Raw genomic sequence first — 20,577 nt, forward strand, 5'->3', positions numbered from 1 at the left:
TATATCCTCAAACCCAGAGGCATCAACAGATCAGTCAGAACAATTTTTCCTGATCTGCTCAGCAGTAAAACTGCAGAGGCATTTCAGTAGAAGGGGGAAACTGTAAAACCTCACTTGAACACTGAGTTAAGCCTTGATTTGTCCCCTGGAGCCACAGTTTCATCTGTGAAGTTTAACTTAAAGTCTAGTCATTGAGCAATGTGTTTACTATTCTGAAACTCTGTTCTTCCTGACCTTGTGAATTTCACCCACACATGCGTGGAAAAGGACAGCTTGCAGAAGACATTTGGTACAAGTTCAGGAAAAAGCCCTTGGTAATATGTAGCTCTTACAGGATATTTCTTTTGAGCCTTTGTAGATGGCATGAAATGAAGTCTGCCTTTAGGGTGATTTCTCTTTTCCCTAATCAGCAGGGCAAAGTTAAGACTCAAAAATTCATGGTTTTCCTTTTTAAAAAAGTCATACTGACTCATTTCACTATTGACACAGTACAGTTAACTCAGAGTTGAAGACCTTCAGGTAATCTAAGTTGCTTCTGTTGTCCACCTTCTGGGAAGCTATCATTTTAAAAAAACAAAATACCTCTTATAAGTTTCTAAAAGAGCTATCTAAATCACTGCCATTTGACACATTAAAGAACAAGATCTTCCATTTCGTATTCTTTTTTAGGTATTGAAAAACCCTTCACTCATGTGTCCTTACCCTTACCACCTTTTATCTTTATCTCCCTGACCCATCACTATCATCTGCTTCTTCACTTGTGGCCTTTCTTCATTCTGTCCAGGAAGTATTTTTTTTCAGCATCTGTTATGTAAATAGGGTGCTGGACACTCAGAAAATGAGGAGATGAAGACAAAAGCCATGTCCTCCAAGGACTTAAGGTGTAGTTCAGAGGCTGCATGTTTAAATAGCTGGAGGAGACAGAAGAGTGTATGAGGGAGTAGGAAAAGGCCAGGTCCGGACAGAGAGGTGATTAGAACTATGGCAAAGCACAAGGGACACAGCACTTCTGAAGGATCAGTCATTATGCATCCCCAGTTTATTGAAACCATCCTAGAATGCTGGCCCAGAAGTCAAAGCTTCCAGTTTGTCAAGAGAAGTCAAAATCCAGACTTTTATTATGTGCCATCTCCAGAATTTTTTTTAATGCTGGCAACTAATTCAAATTCTTCAAAAATATTGTGTAGGCCAAACAAAACATGTATGTGGGCTGAATTCAACCCAGGGTTCTCCAATTTAGAGTGTTCTGGTCTGGTTAGTGAGGTAAGTCACACATGTATGAAATCATTAATTTAAAATGCAGGCCGTATGACTAAGAATCATAATGAGTGACACAGACCATTCCTGCTAAAGTTCAGAGAAAGAAGAAGGAGGATTGGGAAGATGGGAGGATGGTGGGCACCAGGTGCTCCAGACCCAGCTGTGCTGGGCATGTTGAGGGGCTTCGAGGAAACTGGAGGGTGTGTGTGAGGAATTTGGTTGAGCCATTGAGGTCAGGTGGTATATGGCCGCCAAGGCCAGACTCAGAAGCTGGGCTTTGCCTTCTTTGTCATGGGGAGCCATTGAGGATTGGCTGATCTACAATTTTAGAAAGTAAAATAAAATCTGTTTGTGGGTAAAGGGGCAAAGGAGCATTCGAGGAGAAACCATCAGGAGACTTACATCTTTACTCTGCCTCTGACTCTTACTCTTTCCTCTGACTTTTACATCCCTCTACAGCATATCCCAAACTTTCCCCCTAATGAACTTCTAAGAAAGAAGCCTCCCTCTAGCAGGGTAGCTTTGAAGTATGCCAGTGCCCTAAACCAGAACAGTAAAATGAAATCAGACCAAGTTAGAGTGGCTCCTCCCACCCAAAGAGTGGGGGGGAACTTAGCTGCCACCTCTCATTGAGTGGAAACCACTGTTTAAAAAAAGAAATAGGGTATCTCTTTGAGCCATACAGATCTAATAAAAGCCACAGATCTATGTAGCTCTAAAATGGGGATGGGACAGTGCAGAACTACATTCTCATTAGGTACATGAGTTATTCAGGAATAGCTCAGCCGTAGCCACAGTCAGAAACCACATACACACTTTACCTTAACATTCATTAGCAAAATTTTGTTAAGGAACCAATAGATGTGCATAGAGAAAGTGGCCTTTTCAATCAAAGCAGAAAGGCACTATTAGAAAAAAAGGAAGAAAGGGCACAATATATTAGGTATTAGAATGTGTAGCAATATTCCAGATACCCCTAAAAGTACCAGAAATGAGTCATCACTAAGTACCCAGGTGAGTGTGTTTGTGAGATGGTGGGCAACCCTGTTACCCGAGCCCCGTCTCTGGACAGCGAGAGCTGGCTAGTCTAGGGGGGACCCGACATGTGGGCTCTTGAAAATCTTCACAGCTGGTTCAGGACCCTACCATGATTTTGCTTAAAGACTAGGATTTCAATGTTGGGCTGATTTGGCAATCCCTACTTATTCCAGACCTGATTGTGCAGGGTGTTAATTTTCTAGGACCCATGTTTTACTTATTCTTTTCCTTCTACTCACATTTTCACATTTTGTTTCTAATTCATACTCTACCAGAGAACAAAAAGAGAAAGATAAAAAAAGCCAGAACTGTTTTTTAAAATAGTTTAAACACTTTTTAATCATTTTAACCTCATAATAAAAGCAATAATAATAAATACAATACCAGTAACAACAGCTAGCATTTCTTAAACACTTACTGCATTCCAGGCACTGTCTAAAGGTCTTACACATATTAATTCCTTTAGTCTTCACCAACTGTATAAGGTACATGCCACTATGCTTCTGATTTTGAGGTGTTAAAAACCGAACACAGAGATATTATTACATTTACCTAATGTCTCACGGTTTAGAAGGATCAGAGGCAGTATTTGAAATCAAGAAGATGCTGGATCCTTCACTTTATATATATGCATATATATAACATAAAATTATTATTTTAACTATTTTTAACTATACAATTCAGTGGTATTAAGCCCATTTACATTGTTGTACAACCAACACCGCTTATCCCGTCTCCAAAACTTTTTCATCTTCTTAATTTGAGAGCCTTCACTTTTAAATACCTGTCTATATCGCCTCCCCAATAATACTTAAAGATCTGGAAATGGCCTCCTCTCAAACCCAACTTTCTGAACCTTCTTGAAGCAGGTGGCAGAGCCCTTGTTTTATTTTTGTTGTTGTTTTTATTTTGTCTGATTTCATAGATCTTAGAGGAATGGACATTTTGGAAGTGAGTTTGAGTCTACTATAAGCCTTAAAGAGCCCTTACATTTCTTTCTTACTGGATTTTCTTGAGAATGTTATTGAGATATGGTGGATTGGAAAGACAGAGGATGTATTAAAGTAAACATTTTATGAGCTTCTGCTATGCAGTTTAATTTACAAAGTAGACAAAACTTCTGAGTATTTCCTGTATATCTTAAAGGACAAATTTGTCACCAGTTCCCGAGCCTTACTGCCCCTCTTTATCCAACCACCCACCTCCCAACACACACACACTTTTTTTTTTAACACTCATCAGATGTAGGACTGGTGTGTTTGTGAGCACCATACTAGTATGATGTAACTTATTGGCTTAATCTATTGTATAAGCCACTTTTCTTATGTTTTAACAAATGTAGCCCAGTGTGAAACAGGAAGAAGTTAAAGACTCCTTGGCTCTCCAGAGGATAGAAGTCCCTGGAGGGAAGGAAGGGAGACTGGCAGACTTGGAAAATGTTTACAGTTCTAGCGGAATTTGCGATTTCCACTTGCTGATTTTCTTTAGCCATGTATTCATTGAGAGCAGGTTGGGAAATCATACTCACACGTAGGAATTTTTAATAAGTTCCGTGTTGCTATCTACTACATAAAATTTATTTGCCAAACAGCAATTTTTTAAAGAAATTCAGCAGTTAGATTTATACACAGTAAATAGATTTGGTAGAGGGCAGATTTGAGAAAAAAATCTAAATAAACATGTATTCCTATCACTGCCCATATATGCAGGGTATATCAGTCTACCAACATATGCATAGCAGAATGCTATGCTAGGCATTATGTTTGATGTAAGGAGAAATAAGACACAGTTTTTGCTTTAGGGTAATTCTGATAGGATTGAAAACCATGAGCCTAAATGACATAAGGTAGAATATTGAAATTAATATAAGTGATCTATACAATAAGGAGTCTGCTTGCTGTGATGTGTTAGTGGCAGGTAGATGGGAATTACTCCTACTCAGAGTATAGTCTGAGAACTAGCTGCACCAGCATCAGATCTGAGCATTCTCAGGCCGCACCCCAGAACTACTGAATTCAGATCTCCAGGGCTGTGACCCAGCAGTCAGTGTCTCAAGAGGCTTTTATGTTTTAACATCATTCAACTAATTCTTAAGCCACTCAAGTTCGAGAACCATTGTTGTAACCACATTTCCCAAGTGACAAGTGAGGAAGTGGAAAGTCAGAGAGGTTAACTTTGCTAAAAGTCATTCTGCTAACATTATGGCAGTCTAGATTCAGCCCCAGTTCTGTTGAACCAATTCATAAACTCTGTACCCCTTCTACTCCCACTATCTCATCCTAGGGATTATCGTCAGCCAGGAAAGCCATTTTTCTAAAGGTTTCCATCTTAGTTTTAAACTTGTCATGTTACTCTTTCTCCCTAGCTAAAAAGGCACTCACTTTAATAATTTTAACACTGCTATCCTGTCCCATAGCTGTCAGCATTGTGATGCTGAAATGTAGATGACATTTGGGTCTGTCTGCCATGTCATTATCATATGGTCAGTTGATATCACCAGTGACTATGTTCTTATTCTTAATCAGTCCTCCAGCATATCAGTATGTATTCAGATTTGGGGAGGAGAAGAAAACGTAATTTTTGAAGTTGAATTCAATTTAACCAATAAGTATTTATTGTCCAACCTACTATTTGCCTAACATTGTGCTCTGCCTTACAAGGCTGTGGTGCTCAAAATTTGTTTCCAGGACCAGCAGAATCATGTGGCAACTTGTTAGATATGCATATTATCAGGCCCCACCCTAGACTTTCTGAGTCAGAAATTCTGGGGATCAAGTCTAGTAGTCTATTTTTAAAAGTCAACCAGATGATTCTAATGCATACTAAAGTTTGAGAATTACTGCTGTAAGGACATGAGAAATTAGAGACAAGATCTTTATACCTAAAGGATTATCATCAGTTATATTTTGCTCACATGTCAGAGGCTAAATTCAGACTGGGGTTTCTAATAGCTAAGAGCTGATCGGGGGTTTCATGATTTTGCTTTACTGTGTCTGAAAGATTCAGAAACACCACCCATAGTTCTTTGTGGGGTTTTTTCTTCCTCTTTTAATGAAAGTCAATCACTCACTTATAAAACCACTTACAGAAATTTCAGCATGTTTCAGATGGCAATTACATTTTTTTTCTCTCTCCAGGGGTCTCAGTTGCAAGGAATTCTTAAAGATCTGAATTGTTTTGTTTATACAGGCAGTCATTTGCCATGCGGGGAGCTTGAAAACAGACTAAATAAATGATTTAGATAGTGATGTCATGGACAGTTGTGGTTAAAGCAAGAATAATGCAGAAGGCTGTGCTTCTTCAACAACCCAGGCCCACACTAATGCCTGAAATTCTGGGTCACTTTAAAGATTTTTGTGTGACTGTATTTATAGCCAGCTATTCCTTGTTTTCTCTCAGGATGCTCTGTTTCAAGAGAAATCTGTCTTCTTTAGAGAGACACCTGAAAACGTGTATTCCACATGGATTGCCTGCTCAAGTGTGTCTTTCAGACAGAAGAGCAAGTGCAGGGTTTCCAAAATGCAAGCTTTGGAAGCACCAGTCACATAGAGTATTGGAGCTTTGCCCCTCTGTGGCCCTGCCTGCATTTTCAGATCTCATTTGTGAAATCATGTGTGAACTTTTCTAGTGTTCACGGTTGACCTAAATTAGGGGATCCCTAGTCAAAGTGAATTTTACCCACCCTGTCCCTTCTTCTCTCAAGTTATCTGGGCCTCTCCTCTGAGGCAGGTAAGAGTATAGGGAGAATGAGATACTTTCACCTTGGAAAGCTAGTAACTAAGCACCCTGGTGAGGGTTTTAATGTGTAAGAAAGGTCTACACTTTTGTGATATCTGTTCAATTCTGGCCTCTGCTTCATCGCATTCCTCCACTGGCATCTGTAACTGAGATAAGTGATTTGCAGGTGAAGTCTGACCTAAAGATGCTTCATCTAAAATGCTGTTAGATCATGTGAATTTTGTAGATATCTTATTGAAATACATTGAGTTTTTTTTTAATATAAGCCCTTATGATAAGGGAAGAACACCTAGAATTATGACTATCTAGGTTATCCAACTCAGTAGTACACCAGTTTGTACAATAAACTGAGCAGTGATTAACTAGTTTAAAAACAGTGTGTGAGTAGGAGATGAGTAGTAATTTAATATGCTTGGAGCCTCTGCCCAAGCCCTAACCCATATGGGCTGCTATTTCAAAGAAGCTTCGTTAGCCATCTAGGAGGCCTCTGGGTTTGGTACAATAGAGAGGCACTATGTAGAAGCACAGTACAGTAAACAACACCAAAGCTGTCCCTATGTGCTACCACTGGTTTGTGCCCTTGTGTCGCTCTCTATTCCAAGGACCCAAGCCCTCACCAGGTGTCCTTCGGGGCCCTCCCCAATGGGATTCAAAACTCACAAGGAGTTCTAGAGGGAGGATAATCTCTAAAGTCAAACAGGAATGGCTCTACCACTAATGATGGGAATTCAGGAATAACTACTTCATAAAATTGTGGACAATTAAATGGAGTTGATATAAAAATCCAAGGTCACTAGAGAAACGCGTGTTTCATCAAAGAAATACCATTTTTCACGTATCAAATAGGCATATTTTCTTAATGATCACACCTGATGTTGACAAAGGTACAGGGAGATAGGTGTTTCTTCACACTGCTGCTGGGAGTGTAAATTTCCTTTTAAACCATTTTGCAATGTTATCTAAAGCTAAATGGATGGGTGGGTGTATTGAAAAACAGAGTTTTAGATAGCATATCTTTTGACCTAGCAATTACATTTTAAGGTATTTATCCCGAATAAGTCATAAGGGACATGTTTAAAGATTTAACTACTAGGCTATTTATCCCTCTATTGTTTATAATACCCAAAACTTAGGAGCTGTTAACATAGGGCTGAAACTTTATATGCACTGGATAAACACTACTTATTCCCCTCCACCTATGCTAGAACCCCCTTCCGGTGCCACGCCCACCACCATCCTCACCCCAATGCAACAAGTAAGAAAACTATGGCTAAAAACTTTAAGTAACTTCCCCAAAAGTCAAACAACCAAGAAAAATACCAGTATTTCAGCCTTTTAAAGAATTCGTGCTGGTTACTGCTGTGTCTCTATTTCATTAAAATCAAGAATAACTTGTGCAGACTCATAATCTCTTATCTTCACTACTGAAAGATAGTAGTGAAAAGCACAAAAGCACAAGTTTGTGAAGTTTTATACAAACCCATTTGACAACAAACTTAATCTGAACTCACACGAGTCTATTTGTAGTGTAACCATTTAGTGTGAAAATGCATATATCTTATTGCAAGAATATTAATGTTTAATTAATGGGTGTTATATAAAGCATAATGTATGTACCATTTTCACTTTTCTAAAATTCAAAAAATTCTGAAACACGTTTGACCCTGGAATTTATGATGAGGCATTTTGGGCCTATAGCTTCTTCTCCAGCAGGGAGAAATCAGTGTATCTATTCAGTGTGAAATGAAACAGTGCTTAAGATACAGATTAATTTCCTTTTAACATTCCACCCAGGGATAGAACCTAGTGCTTTTTGTGGCAGTAAATGTTTTTTAGCCACACTTTTTTTTTTTTTTAGCTGCCTTTAGTTTGGTGTTTACTCTAGATATTACATGTTCTCCTGAAGAGGATTAATTATGAGAATAGATTCCGTTTTCATCTAGAAGGGCCATTTACAGCGTTCTCTTAAAGATAATGAAAACACCACCCAGATTTTAGAGGTCATGATTCAGATGCCCTGGCTATTAAGACGGACATATAGGTAGTTAGCATACAAGGACCATATTTTATGTTCTTCGTTTTAATGTTTCTATTTCCTGTTTGGACATTTCAAATGAAACACCTATCACTGGACTATGGATGGCTATGACAGCAGCAGAAGTGAGCAGGGCTGTCCCTTTCTGTGTGAAATTGTCAGCATAGAGAGCCCTGTTTCTCAATGTTCTGTGTCCACTGGGAAGAGTGAAGACTTTCCTTTTATCTGTGAATTCATAGATTATCTATCAGTCCAAGAAACAAAGTTCAACTCTCTCCACCCTTACCCAGCAGGTGGCGCTATGAAATAGAGGGATAGGACCTTGCATGAGCTGCCTTTTTGCTCCACAGACCCAGTTATAACCTTAGGAAGTACCCACATGACTTTGGCACTTAATATCTATCAGTTGAAATATTTGAAAGTCTCCTAAAGGTCCAGTGCCTCAAACAAGTTTTGTTTAATTTCATTTCCAGTCTTCTGTAAAGCTCCAGCTTCCTTTATGATCAGCAATGTCAAATACTCAAACAGTGTGACTCTAGCATTAGCAGAATCACTGTAGTCCTTTATAAAAGTGAAATTCTTTTTCTGCACCTGGATGTTAGAAGGGATCCTTTCTTCCCATTTGTGGGGAAGGTTACACTCTCCTCTCCCAGGTGTTGGCCTTATTATCCCTCCTGTTTGCGAAAGAATCCATTAACTTCTTGAATGAATTAACTAGATCGTGGGACAGCCTTAAGTGAGCCAGCCATTAGCTGCCTGTCCAGCTACTTTGGGCAAGTAAATAATTAAGAGAAAGAGAAGAAATAGCCAGTTGTGTCTCTCAGACCTTTCTTTTTGGAAAGACACTTTGCTCTTCTCTCCTCTGAGAGCCATGTTCCAGAGTTCTAACATAGCAGGCAATTTACCCAGTGTTATAGTCTAAAGACTAGTGAGTCCTTCAGGCTGCATTCTCATGGGGCACCAGACAGTTTATGCTCATAAGAACTTTCACTTCTTTTTCACAGACATTAATAGTTTCCTGGCACTGCCTTTCAGGAAATGTCGTCATGGTCTGGAGGAACCAATAAAAATACAAGTAACCTGTTTTGACAGATCTCTTTTCTGCCAGAAATTTCATAATGGGGGGAGGGAGGTGACAAGGCAGTCCATTTGTAAAGGGGTAAGGAAAATTCGTGGATTTGCCATAAGAGAAGGAGGTCATACCTGCCCTGGTCATGAAATATAGAGGGCTCTAAAGCCGTAAAGGAATTCCAGCTCATTTACGCACATTTTTTTTTTAAATCTGGTTTGATAGAGCAATTCAAGTCTATGGTACATTGGAAGATTTTTCTTTTCTTTCCTTCTCATTTCAAATACAATTCTTAGCACTTTTAATCCTCAAGTATAAAACTCGTGCATTAAAAATTAACATTTGATTATGGATATACACATGACATTGTCATAATATATGCAGAAAAGAGGCCATAGCTTTGTTTTTGTTCATTTTTTAAAGTAATCTCTCTATCCAACATAAGGCTTGAACCCACAGCCCCAAAATCAAGAGTCTCATGCTCTACTCACTAGGCCAGCCAGGCACCCCAGGAGGCCATGGCTTTGGATAATTATTACCAAGTGCCTAACACTAGATGCTCTTTGCTTATGCCTGAAATGGTCAGAGCACAGATCTGCATCCCATTAATGTGAGAGCATTGAATGTTGCTCTAGAACATTGATTGGAATTAGTTCTGGGAGGTCAGAGTGAGGGAGTGTTAGCTGTTTCTCCCTTGCAAGTTTTTATAAGAAGTTGGTCACCTTAGGGGCTCCTTGGTGGCTTAGTCGGATGAGCATCCGACTTCAGCTCAGGTCATGAACTCACAGTTCATGGATTCGAGCCCCACGTCGGTCTCTGTGCTGACCACTGGCTCAGAGCCTGGAGTCTGCTTCCACTTCTGTGTCTCCCTCTCTCTATGTCCCTCCCCTCTTCACACTCTATCTCCCTCTGTCTCTCAAAAATAAATAATTATTAAAAAATTACAAAAAAAGAAGTTGATCACCATTATATGAAAAGAACGTAATAAAAATAAAACTGATAAGAGACTTTGGAAATGAATCCTCTCTTCTAACCAGTGAATTCAAAATACATTTCCACACTAGTGCTGATTTTGAATACTTTGATTTTTCTTAGGGCTAGTTTTAAATTATATTACTTCACTTTTTTAATCAGTGGAAGCTTGAACCTAAGTACATTGAAGGTGCATATAGATTAACCTTGTGCCAATTTAGGAGTAGAATCTAATGGCTCTGTGAGGAGGCAGTAAGGTGCTGCCCCAAACCTATCAAAAGTCCCTGTGAGTAAAGATTTCATATCAGCCATATTGTGGTTTTCTCTCTGTCTGATGGTTCTTATCAAAATTTTTCCTATACAGTGCCCTCTTTTTAATTAAAAATAAAAGTTTTCAGATCCTTTTGCAGTTCATAAGAGTGGTGATTGGGTGTTCACACCGTTGTGTGACATGTGCCACCCTTAAACCTTGTTATGATGTCGGCACATTACCCATCTGACTTGAAAAAATTTTTTAAAAATCTAAAAATTAAAAAAATAAAATAAAGGCTTTCATTTGTTTTTAAAAAGAAGCTACTCTTTATTGGACTAGCACTTCCAAATTTCTTTTTTATGTCAAGTCTTTATAATTGTCCCTAACACTAGATGCATATCTAGTGAGATGCAGACATATCATTTGATTAATATTGGGGAAGTTGGAACAGAAGCTGATTTTTAATTAAAAACTTGTATATGCTACACAACTACCTGCATATGATGGATAAACTTGTAGGTCAAGAAGAAAATCAGAGCAGGGATTATGATCTCCTGCTCCCTGGAGGAAACTGCCTCAGTACATGTTCAGGCCCTGCTAGGATGGCAGCCCCTCCCCTTTTGCTGTACCTGACCCCAACCTGAGAAAAGCAGTCTGAGTAGATACTGTCCTCTTCCTAAGCCCACCCTTTTTCAAAGCATTCACTGAGACTTACTTGGAAGAAGGAATAGAGGAAGTTCAGAAAAGCCCAAGGGTTTGAGTCTCCTATACTCCTGATTCCAGTCAGAACCTCATCACATCTTTGAGGTCTTTGAGCTGGAATTGAAGGCCAGTCCTAGACAGTTAAGCATCTGACTTTGACTTAGGTCATGATCTCACACGCTGGCCTCTGTGCTGACAGCTCAGACCCTGGAGCCTGCCTCAGATTCCCTCTCTCTCTCTCTCTCTCTCTCTCTCTCTCTCTCTCTCTCTCTCTCTCTCTCAAAAATAAACATAAAAATTTTTTTTCAAAATTGCCCTTTCCTGGCCAAGACTGTTCCTGCACACATGGTCCACATCTAGCTTTTCCCTTCTAACCTCAACTCTTGTCATCTTCTTTTTCCTGCCTTAGTTTCTTTTCCTATTAGCTGCCTCTGGTTCTTGGTTTTCTCCAGAAGAAAGTTGCTCTGACAACTTCAACCCGGTGTGGTGACTAAAGCTCTCAAGGTTCACAGTCACTGGGTGCCCAACTGCATTATTCCTTAGATATGAACTAATGATTTGTCAATCAAGTGTCTTCAAGGGGGCTTTACCATAGCAGCTAATTAACTACATTTTTATAATATGATATCCTGATCCACAGGCTAAAACTGAAATACAGAGAACTCCTAGCTGCAGAGGTTTACAGGATATTTTTCCCTATAGAAAGCTAATTAGCACATGTCAGGATAGAACTCCCCTCCTGTGACCTTAGGGACTGTCATTCTTCCAAATGAACAAGTGGGATTTATCACTCTCTTAAGAGTTACATGGAACATACTTTAGGACAAAGCATTAGGTGTCAAGCTCTGAACTGAAGGTCCATTGATCTTCACTTCAAATCTCATGTGCCAAGATCCTTCAGCTCCTATTTCTCTACCCCATGAATCTTTCAGCCAGGAATGGCATGTGCCTAGAATTGATGCAGACAAGTTTCTCAATGGCCACCTGCCGCAGTTGGTTCTCTGCATTTCCAGTTCCAGACTAACTAGAGCATGGGTGGCTCTGAGAGCTCCCTGGGAATCAGAGTTGAGACTCAGATAACAACAGAGTTGCCTCTGGCTGGTTTCCAGGCCCTCTCCTCTACCTCTGGTCCTAACTAGTTTCTGATTTTCTTTTGTGACTCTGATTTTATCAACTCAGTGTTTTGACTGATGCAGAAAAAGTTTGCTGACCACTACTGATAGCAAACTGAAGCAAGCTTTCAAATCACTAACATGCATATTTAATACAAATGAAGTAATTTTTATCTGCAGATTCCTGGAAAAATATTGGGTTGGGAGGGATGAGGCTGAGGGACAGGGTAAGGGGATTTATAGGCCTAGGCTAAGAAAATAGAAATTTTGATATTTTCCTTTAACCCTTTAGTCCATATTGGATCCAGCATATAAGAATGTGGATACTATGAGTAAATGTCTTCATTTAGTGCATTTTGTTAGGCTGTCTCAAAGGCCAGGAAATTTTCACTGCCAAGCACTGACCTCAAGGTATCCTGGGAAATAACCTGCTGGTCTCCCTACTAACGTGACAGCCAGTGTCCACTTTAAAGTTTAAAGTGGACAGCAGAGTGCCTGCTGGGCAAGACCTCCCTTTTGGTATCTGGATTTGGGCACCAGGGAGTCTTTATTCAGAACCCTTTCTGCTCACTTGTTTTTCTTAGGCTCTCATCCTTTTTCTTTTAAAATCCTAGAGTTCAGTGTTCCCTTTCTTCCCATTGATGGCCCACCGATGTTCTCACACACAGAGGAAGTAGTGGTTTTCCTGTTTTCTTTCTGGGGACATTTTGAGTGCTATGGTTCTCCCTTCCTTTCTTCAGTCTTGCATGTGAGTAAAAGCAAGTTGTCTTCAGAGTTAACTGCAGGAAAGGATTTGTGGGGGCTCCTTTTTTTTTTGTTCGCCTTTCCTCCTCCACAACTGGAAAATATGAGCAGATCCTGTTTATATATGCTGTAACCTCAAAGGGAGCTGATATGCTGTTGTCATTAAAGAGGAATCCGGAGCTGTTTATCCTTCAAGGAGTACCACAGCTCTTAAATCAGAAAGCCCCACTCCAGGCCCTCCAGGCAGACTGCAGAGAGCTCTTTGCTGCTCCCCCAAGGCTGCTCCAAAATGCAAGGCAAAGATTTCTGCTACTGAATCTGCTCTCTGCACTCTGGGAACAGATACAATGTTCACGTTGTGGCTTTGTAAGAAATCAGGGGCCTTCTTCCTTTGTGTTAACTTGTTCTTTGAAATCTGTTTTCCAGAGGTCTTTTGCACTCTAACATGTAACTTGAATGCATAATCTTCCCTCTATTCTTTTCTCTATGGATCTTTTATCATGTTCCAGAAATCCTTTTGAAGTCCATACTATAGTCAGTAAGTTTGGCAAATTGTAATAAAATGAGCTTTCTTTTTTCTGAAAACTAGTAAAAAGCGGTGCTTTGGGAATACATCTTTCTTTTGAAGTTCTATTCCCAGTTTTTTTTATTTAATCATCTAGTTTTCTTTGCATGTCAAACATAGATTCTCTTTTATAATAATGTTTTTTAAAATAAAGCTGTATTTATATAAGGGCATCTTAACCTATTATATTTTTCATGAATTATTTTGTTCTCTTTTGTTTTGGTTTGTCTCGAGGGCAAATCATATTTCCATTATAGGATTAGAAACTGTCAAACCAGAAATGGCCAACCTGAAACACGCACTAGCCAACTCTTTCTAACAGAGTCCATATCAATGTAACATGACTGCTTTTCAAATAACAAACTCCTAATGAGATGAGAGAACTATCGAGAACATGCCGATGACTGCCATGGAATAGTTACTGAGACCAGCTATGTTCTGCTTCTCATCTCTGTCTTTTACCCTGTAGGAACAGAAGGTTTATGATAAGGAGGCAGAGATGTCACATTTTGAAGGAATCTTCGATATTACGAAGGACCAAAATTTATTCTTTGAGTCTATTTTCCTTTTCTAATTCTCTTTCCATGGAAACTTTATTATACTTGTTTAGATCATTTCTTTATCTGATAGTCAAAGTAAAAGGAGTTAAATCCATTATAAATCAGAGAATCCAAAAAGTAGTAGAATTCTAAAACTGTCACACAATTATGGGAATAGGAGGATAGAGGTTCAGCTTAAGTTCTTTAAAACCCTGAGCAGCAGTTCTTGAGCTGTTGAAACAGTAAATCCCAGAGTAAAACCTTTGAATACAGAGAATCCTGTGGTTCTCTCTCTGCTTTACAGGGCACTTATAATCAGAAATAATGTAGGGGGCATCTGGGTGGCTCACGGTTAAGCGTCTGACTTTGGCTCAGGTCATGATCTCAGGTTTATGAGTTTGAGCCCCGGGTAGGGCTCTGTGCTGACAGCTCAGAGCCTGGAGCCTGCTTCAGATTCAGTGTCTCCCTCTCTCTGCCCCTCCTATGCTCACAGTCTGTCTCTTTCTCTCTCTCAAAAATAAATAAACATTACCAAAAAAAATGTTTAATAAAAAAATAAAAAGACTTTATGATTTGGAAAGTGGATCTTCACGGTGCCATCACAGTGGTGGCCCAGAGGAAACCTTTCTATTTACACATCTTATGTCCCTCTCTTCCAAGATGGCAGATTCAGAAGTAGTCCCAAGAGAGGCACAACCATTCCTAAAACCACCTGGCCACTCTTTTAAATGAACTTGAACAAGGCCCAGGGGATTAAGCCAACCCACTTACTGGCCTCAGGTTCCTGTTAGGGCCAATTCCTCTGACTTTTTTTCTTCTGAGTGTCTGGGTGGTTTTGGGGGGGTGGGGATGGGGAAGACAGGGCAGTGGACTGAAGGCCTTTCTGTATTGACTATCATTTAACTTCATATATGTAAATCTTATGTCATATCAGAGGCTAGTCATTTCTGACTTCTGCTTGAGTTTTTCCTTTATACTTCCTACCTAATCTTTGTTCTTTGTTTTCACCGTCCATTCCTTACTACCAACAAACTAAATGAAGTAGTGTTTTTAAAATGAATTAAATTCTTTAAAAAAGTGTACAATATGGGGCACCTGGTGGTTTAGTTGGTTAAGCATCCAACTTGGGCTCAGTTCCTGGTCTCACAGTTTGTGAGTTCAAGCCCTACATCGGGCTTTCTGCTGTCAGCACAGAGCCCCCTTCAGATCCTTTGTCCCCATCTCTCTGCCCCTCCTCTGCTGTCATACATGCTTTCTCTCTCTCTCTCTCTCTCTCTCTCTCTCTCTCTCTCTCTCCGTCTCTCTCTCTCTCTCAAAAATAAATAAGCATTTTTAATATGCAATAAGATAATAAAGGCAATTAATAGATTTGAGAAGAGTTTCATTCTAGACTAGTGGTAACAGCCTTAGATCAGGAACCAAGACTTACCAGTGCCTGACCTTGGGCATCCTCTCTCTCTGGTCCTCAGTTTCCTTATCTATAGAAAGAGGCCCTTAAACTCAGCAAGCTTCTCAGGCCATTTCCCCTTGGGGCATTAGGATTCAGGAGGGCTCTACTAGTAGAAGATGAGAAATTTTTTTTAATAAGCTCTCCAGACAGTTCTGAGTTAGCTAACCCTCAGATCTCACTTTTGCCTTTGCAAAAGGCTGGTGCTTCCAGCAAATTAACCTTTTTACCTGCCATATGTATATGTGAAAAAATGTATTTGTTCATCATCTTGCCTGGAACACCCTTAAAATGTAAATAGAGATGCCTAGCTGGCTGAGTCAGAAAAGCATGCAACTCTTGATTTCCAGGTGATGAGTTCAAACCCCATGTTGCCCGTAGAGATTACCAAAAAAAAAAAAAAAAAAAAAAAAAGTAAATAAACCTAAAAACAAAACAAAAAAATGTAGACACATTTTTAATCACTTTATTTTTTCAGTAATCTCTACACCCAACATAGGGCTCCCACTCATAACCCCAATATCAAGACTCAGTCATGTACTCTTCCCCTGAGCCAGGTGCCCCATTGTGATCAGAGTTAAATACCTCTTTTTGTCATTGCTCAGCAGAGTTTCATCTCTTTCATTCCTTGAATTTCTCATGATGCCTACTTCCATTAAACATTTTTTTCCCTCTTAAAGGTCTTTCAAGAGCTTTTCATCCTTCTGAAAGACTGTTGTAATCCAAAGCAGAATCTGGGTGCTCATACTGTTGGAACCAAGAACTGAGTTGTTTTCACTCATTTTTTTTTCTGTATTTAAACCACTGTCAGCATTTGCTGAAGCCCTCTGACAGGTAGCTTGACATAGATTTTATGTTTTACTATTTCTGTTGCATTCAAAATCCATCTATTTTATCTATCCCTTTGCTTTTGATATGCTTTTAGGTTCCATCCAGTGAATGTCCATCTTGAGTAATTTTTCTTCCTGGATGCTTTCACTTCATTATATTTTGCCAGACTTAATTCAGTGTGGACTCTTCTATCTATATTTCTAATCTCCACAAATCTATTAATATTGTTTGGCCTCACTTCTTTCTCTCCTACCATCTCCACATTTAGTACCATTGGAGGAACTTATTAGTGTAATGTCTGCTCAAGTTTCCAAGCTTTTTCTTACCAGGCATTATGCAGAATTCATGTTTTAGAGCTCTGCTATTGTTTCTTACAGGGGCATTGCATCCTATAGAATTAAGGACACAATACAGACAAAGAACACTTTTCAAATTACACTTCAAGCAGGGGCTGCCTCTTCCCAGAAGACCCCTTGCTGTTCCTAGTGAGAAATCAACTCTCATTTACATAAAGAGGCCTTTTCAAGGCTGGCCAGAGGATGCTTACATAAGTTTGTTTGCAAATTCTGGTTAGGTCTCCCAAGGTCACAGACAGCTATGTTTTGAAATTTGTGTCCTTTAGAAGAAGAGTGGATGCTGGAATTGTTCGTACTTGACATGTAAAGACCTTGGGAGAAACAGACATTCACACGTTGTTCATAGGTGTCAGTCAAATGGCAACACACCATTATGCAGAGACTCTGCTAGTATCCTGGTGAGTGTCCAGTGATACATGGTATTCTTTAGTAGAGTCGGAGGAAAGTGTTCTCTTTCGTACAATCCGAGAAGCAGAAAAGTACAATCTGAGAAGCAGAAATCATTGTACTTCTCTTAGAGTGTTTTGGGGGCAGCAACCAGATTCAAAAACCAAAGGCAGTTAAACAACAAGTATGTTGGATTAAGCCTTCAAGGAGTTTATAGCATAAAAAGTTAATACAGGTCAGTGTGTATTCAAGATAAAGAGGATTTAGGTGAATGGAGGTCGAAGAAGTATAACACTCCAGGTAAACGCATTATATATAAGATAACCTTCATTCCTGAGAGTTTACTTGGAATGTCAATAACAGAATGAAATAAGTTCATTAAGAACAATAAACCTACTTCATTGAGAGTTTTTATCACAAATGGACATTGCACTTCATTACATGCTTTTTCTGCATCTGCTGAGATGATCTTAGGTTTTTATCCTTTCTCTTGTTAATACGCTGTATCATGTTGATTGATTTGTGAATATTGAAAACTTTATTTAAAGAAATCACAAGGGGTTATTAAAATAGAAATTGGGGAAACCCAGTTTTATTAAGATTCTAAAACAGAATGTTGATAGTATAATGGTCAGCTAAAAGATTGTTAATTACACAAATAGTTATTAGGTTATTGTATTTATAGTTCAGAATTGGGCTTTTTAAAAAGATAATAATAGGAATACATAAAAAATTTATTTAAAACTTTTTAAATAAAAAAAGATAATAATACACACTGATTTGATAATAATTTCATCTCAGGATAGTTTAGGATACAGACATTATACTGGTAGTTATATATTTGTTTATAGTTCTCAGTTGGAACAACTAAAGAAAGAACATAAATTAAGTTTTAAAGTCTCAATGCATATTGGAGAGAAAATAAAATTATTGAGGGTGTCCTGGGTGACTCAAGTCAGTTAAGCATGGAACTTCTGCTTAGGTCATGATCTCATGGTTTGTGGGTTCGAACCCCGCATCAGGCTCTGTGCTGACAGCTCGGAGCCTGGACCCTACTTTGGATTCTCTGTCTCTCTCTGTCACTTCCTGCTCACATTCTGTCTCACTGTCTCTCAAGAATAAACAAACATGTAAAAAAAAATTCTCAATAAATAAAATTATTGAAATAAAATGCCCATCTTTAATATCAACCTAAAGGTATGAGCCTAAATGCAATTTTGTATTTTAGCCAACAGTTGATTAATCCACAGTAAATATGGAAACTTTGTCTGTTTCAGTTCTGAAACTTCGAATAGCAACTAATAAAATAAAATACATAATGGTTGTTTCATTTTCTATTGCTTCATAACAAACCTCCAAAATATAGTAGTTTAAAACAACAGCAATGTACTATTTATTCACTATGTGCAGTTAAGTGGCTCTTCTCCCCGAGAAAGTGAAATCCTTATGCATCAGCATTTAGCTGAGGCGGAGATGTGCAGTATGGCCACTCATCTGCTAAGGCCTCTTTCTCTCCATAGTCCTCCCAGCACCCAGCAGTCTAGAGCAGACTTCTCTACAACATGACGACTCCTTCCAAGAGTACAAAGGTGAAAGCTGCCAGTCCATTTTAAGGCTAACATACACCTAATAATGACAGAGGTGACAGAGGGTCATTTTTGACACTTTCTGTTGGTCAAAGCCATTACAAGTCCAGCCTAGATCCAAGGGGAGAGGAAATAACCAACATCTCTTGACAGGATGAATGACAAAGAATTTGTGGTTATCTTTAATTTACCACGTAGTTGATTGGTAAATATTTATTGACTGATATAAGAATATTGCATTGGAAGTTTTTTATGCCATTGATTGTGGTTGAAGTGATATTCATGTTGCTACTTTGTAGAGGAGTTTATTTTACAGTTCATGAAAAATCAAAAGAAATATTTTACTATGTCAGCAAAAAAGTCGATTTTTTATTTTTTAATAGATATAGCCAATATCATATACGGTTATTAGAACTCTTTTACAGGTGCGAAATAGAAGAGTCTTCCAAACCCTTTTGATTTTCTCTTTATTGTGGGGTTCTATTATTTTATATGATACTGTGTGGATACCCAAAATATTAATTACCTTTATTTACAGTTCAAAATAAAACCTCCACAATAAAGCACACATCAGAGGGGTTACTGCCATTTTACAAATCCTATGGGTTTTTTACTCTTATGGTAACCTAAAAAAAATTAAGGTTTGATACCTCCATTATGTAAAAAGAATTCACACAACAAAATAGACATAGATATAGGATTGTTTTTATCTTTTCTTTTTATTTTACTAAAATATAATGAATTCACATATGGAGTAATGTAATCTGTGTCACAGTTTCCTGTGACATGTTGAGAAACAGTAGAAGCTGGAATCATGCAACTCCGAATTCTCCATGTGGGAAATTAAATCCATCAAAAAAACAACACTGTCTCAATTTTGGTCCTCCATGGCCTATTTTAGCTTTTACTCCATTCTACTGACATAAGCCCACCATTCTTTTTTATTTTTTACTTTTTGTCATCAAAAATCATCCAGGGAACATGTTAAAATGCAGATTTCTAGAAGTACCAATGGACAATTCCAATCCTATAGTGAGGGGTAGAATATCTGAATATCTGAATGTAATGTTACGGATGACACAGATAGAGGTAATATGTAGCCCACATTTTGAGAAATCCAATTTAGATCTCCTTCTACCAGTCATAGAAAGGCTGAAACTGGTAAGGTTCATGAAAGCTAAATGCCTTGTCCTATTCCCCCACTGCTAGAAGCACTGGAGGTAGCAAGAAGACACTGTACGGCTTCAGAAATAAATTAGAATCAGTGTCACTTCTTGGGCAATAGAAGCAGCTAATTACTTGCATTGGAAGTAGAAGGAATAGAAGGCTTGTGAGAAAAGATACGGAATATTACCACTCTTTATCAGTTTTTACTCAAATAAGGCAGAGACTGAATTTTTTTGCTTGGTCCTATTTTGGAATGCTTTCCTACTATGGTTACTAAAGCAATCCATTTAAACTGGCCTCTACTACTCTCTGAAAGTATGAGTTTAGAATATAAATTGGTTTTAGGTCCATGTTTCCAAAAGATAGTTACCTATTTTCATCATTCATTTATTCAAGAAATGTCTATCTTGAATGAGGAAGGCGTTGTTCTAGGCACTGTCAACAGCCAATGTTTTCTCTGTTAGTCTTGCTGACATTCTAGCCTTTCATTTGAGGCTCCCTAATTTTAGAAGAGTTGCAGGATTCCAGACCACTTCCATGACCCATAATCCTCTCTCAGGATGGATCAGGACTCTTTCTGGTCTTAACATTTTCCAGAGATGAAGATTCTTTAGTACAGTTTGCAATCTGACATTTTTCATAATCGCTACCTGTCTCCAGTCTAATCTTAATCCACAATGATGCAATTAAAGAAGACTTTCTTTTTTGTTGTTAGCAATAAAGATGGAGAACAGTGAATCACCTTCCATATAAAACAGGTTGTATACCACTATTTA

At 38.6% G+C, this 20,577-nt stretch overlaps 1 protein-coding gene and 1 non-coding gene across 3 annotated transcripts in view; both read left to right on the top strand.

Moving 5' to 3' along the window:
• Positions 1–20,577, top strand: part of COL8A1 (collagen type VIII alpha 1 chain) — a 542,567-nt gene that overhangs the window by 418,481 nt on the left and 103,509 nt on the right. The window lies entirely within an intron of this gene.
• On the top strand, positions 10,511–10,614 carry LOC115293100. Its single transcript, XR_003909361.1, has one exon. It is a non-coding gene; the product is annotated as a small nucleolar RNA U13 (small nucleolar RNA).

Source organism: Suricata suricatta, chromosome 5 (assembly GCF_006229205.1).
Source record: "Suricata suricatta isolate VVHF042 chromosome 5, meerkat_22Aug2017_6uvM2_HiC, whole genome shotgun sequence".
Lineage (NCBI taxonomy): Eukaryota > Metazoa > Chordata > Mammalia > Carnivora > Herpestidae > Suricata > Suricata suricatta.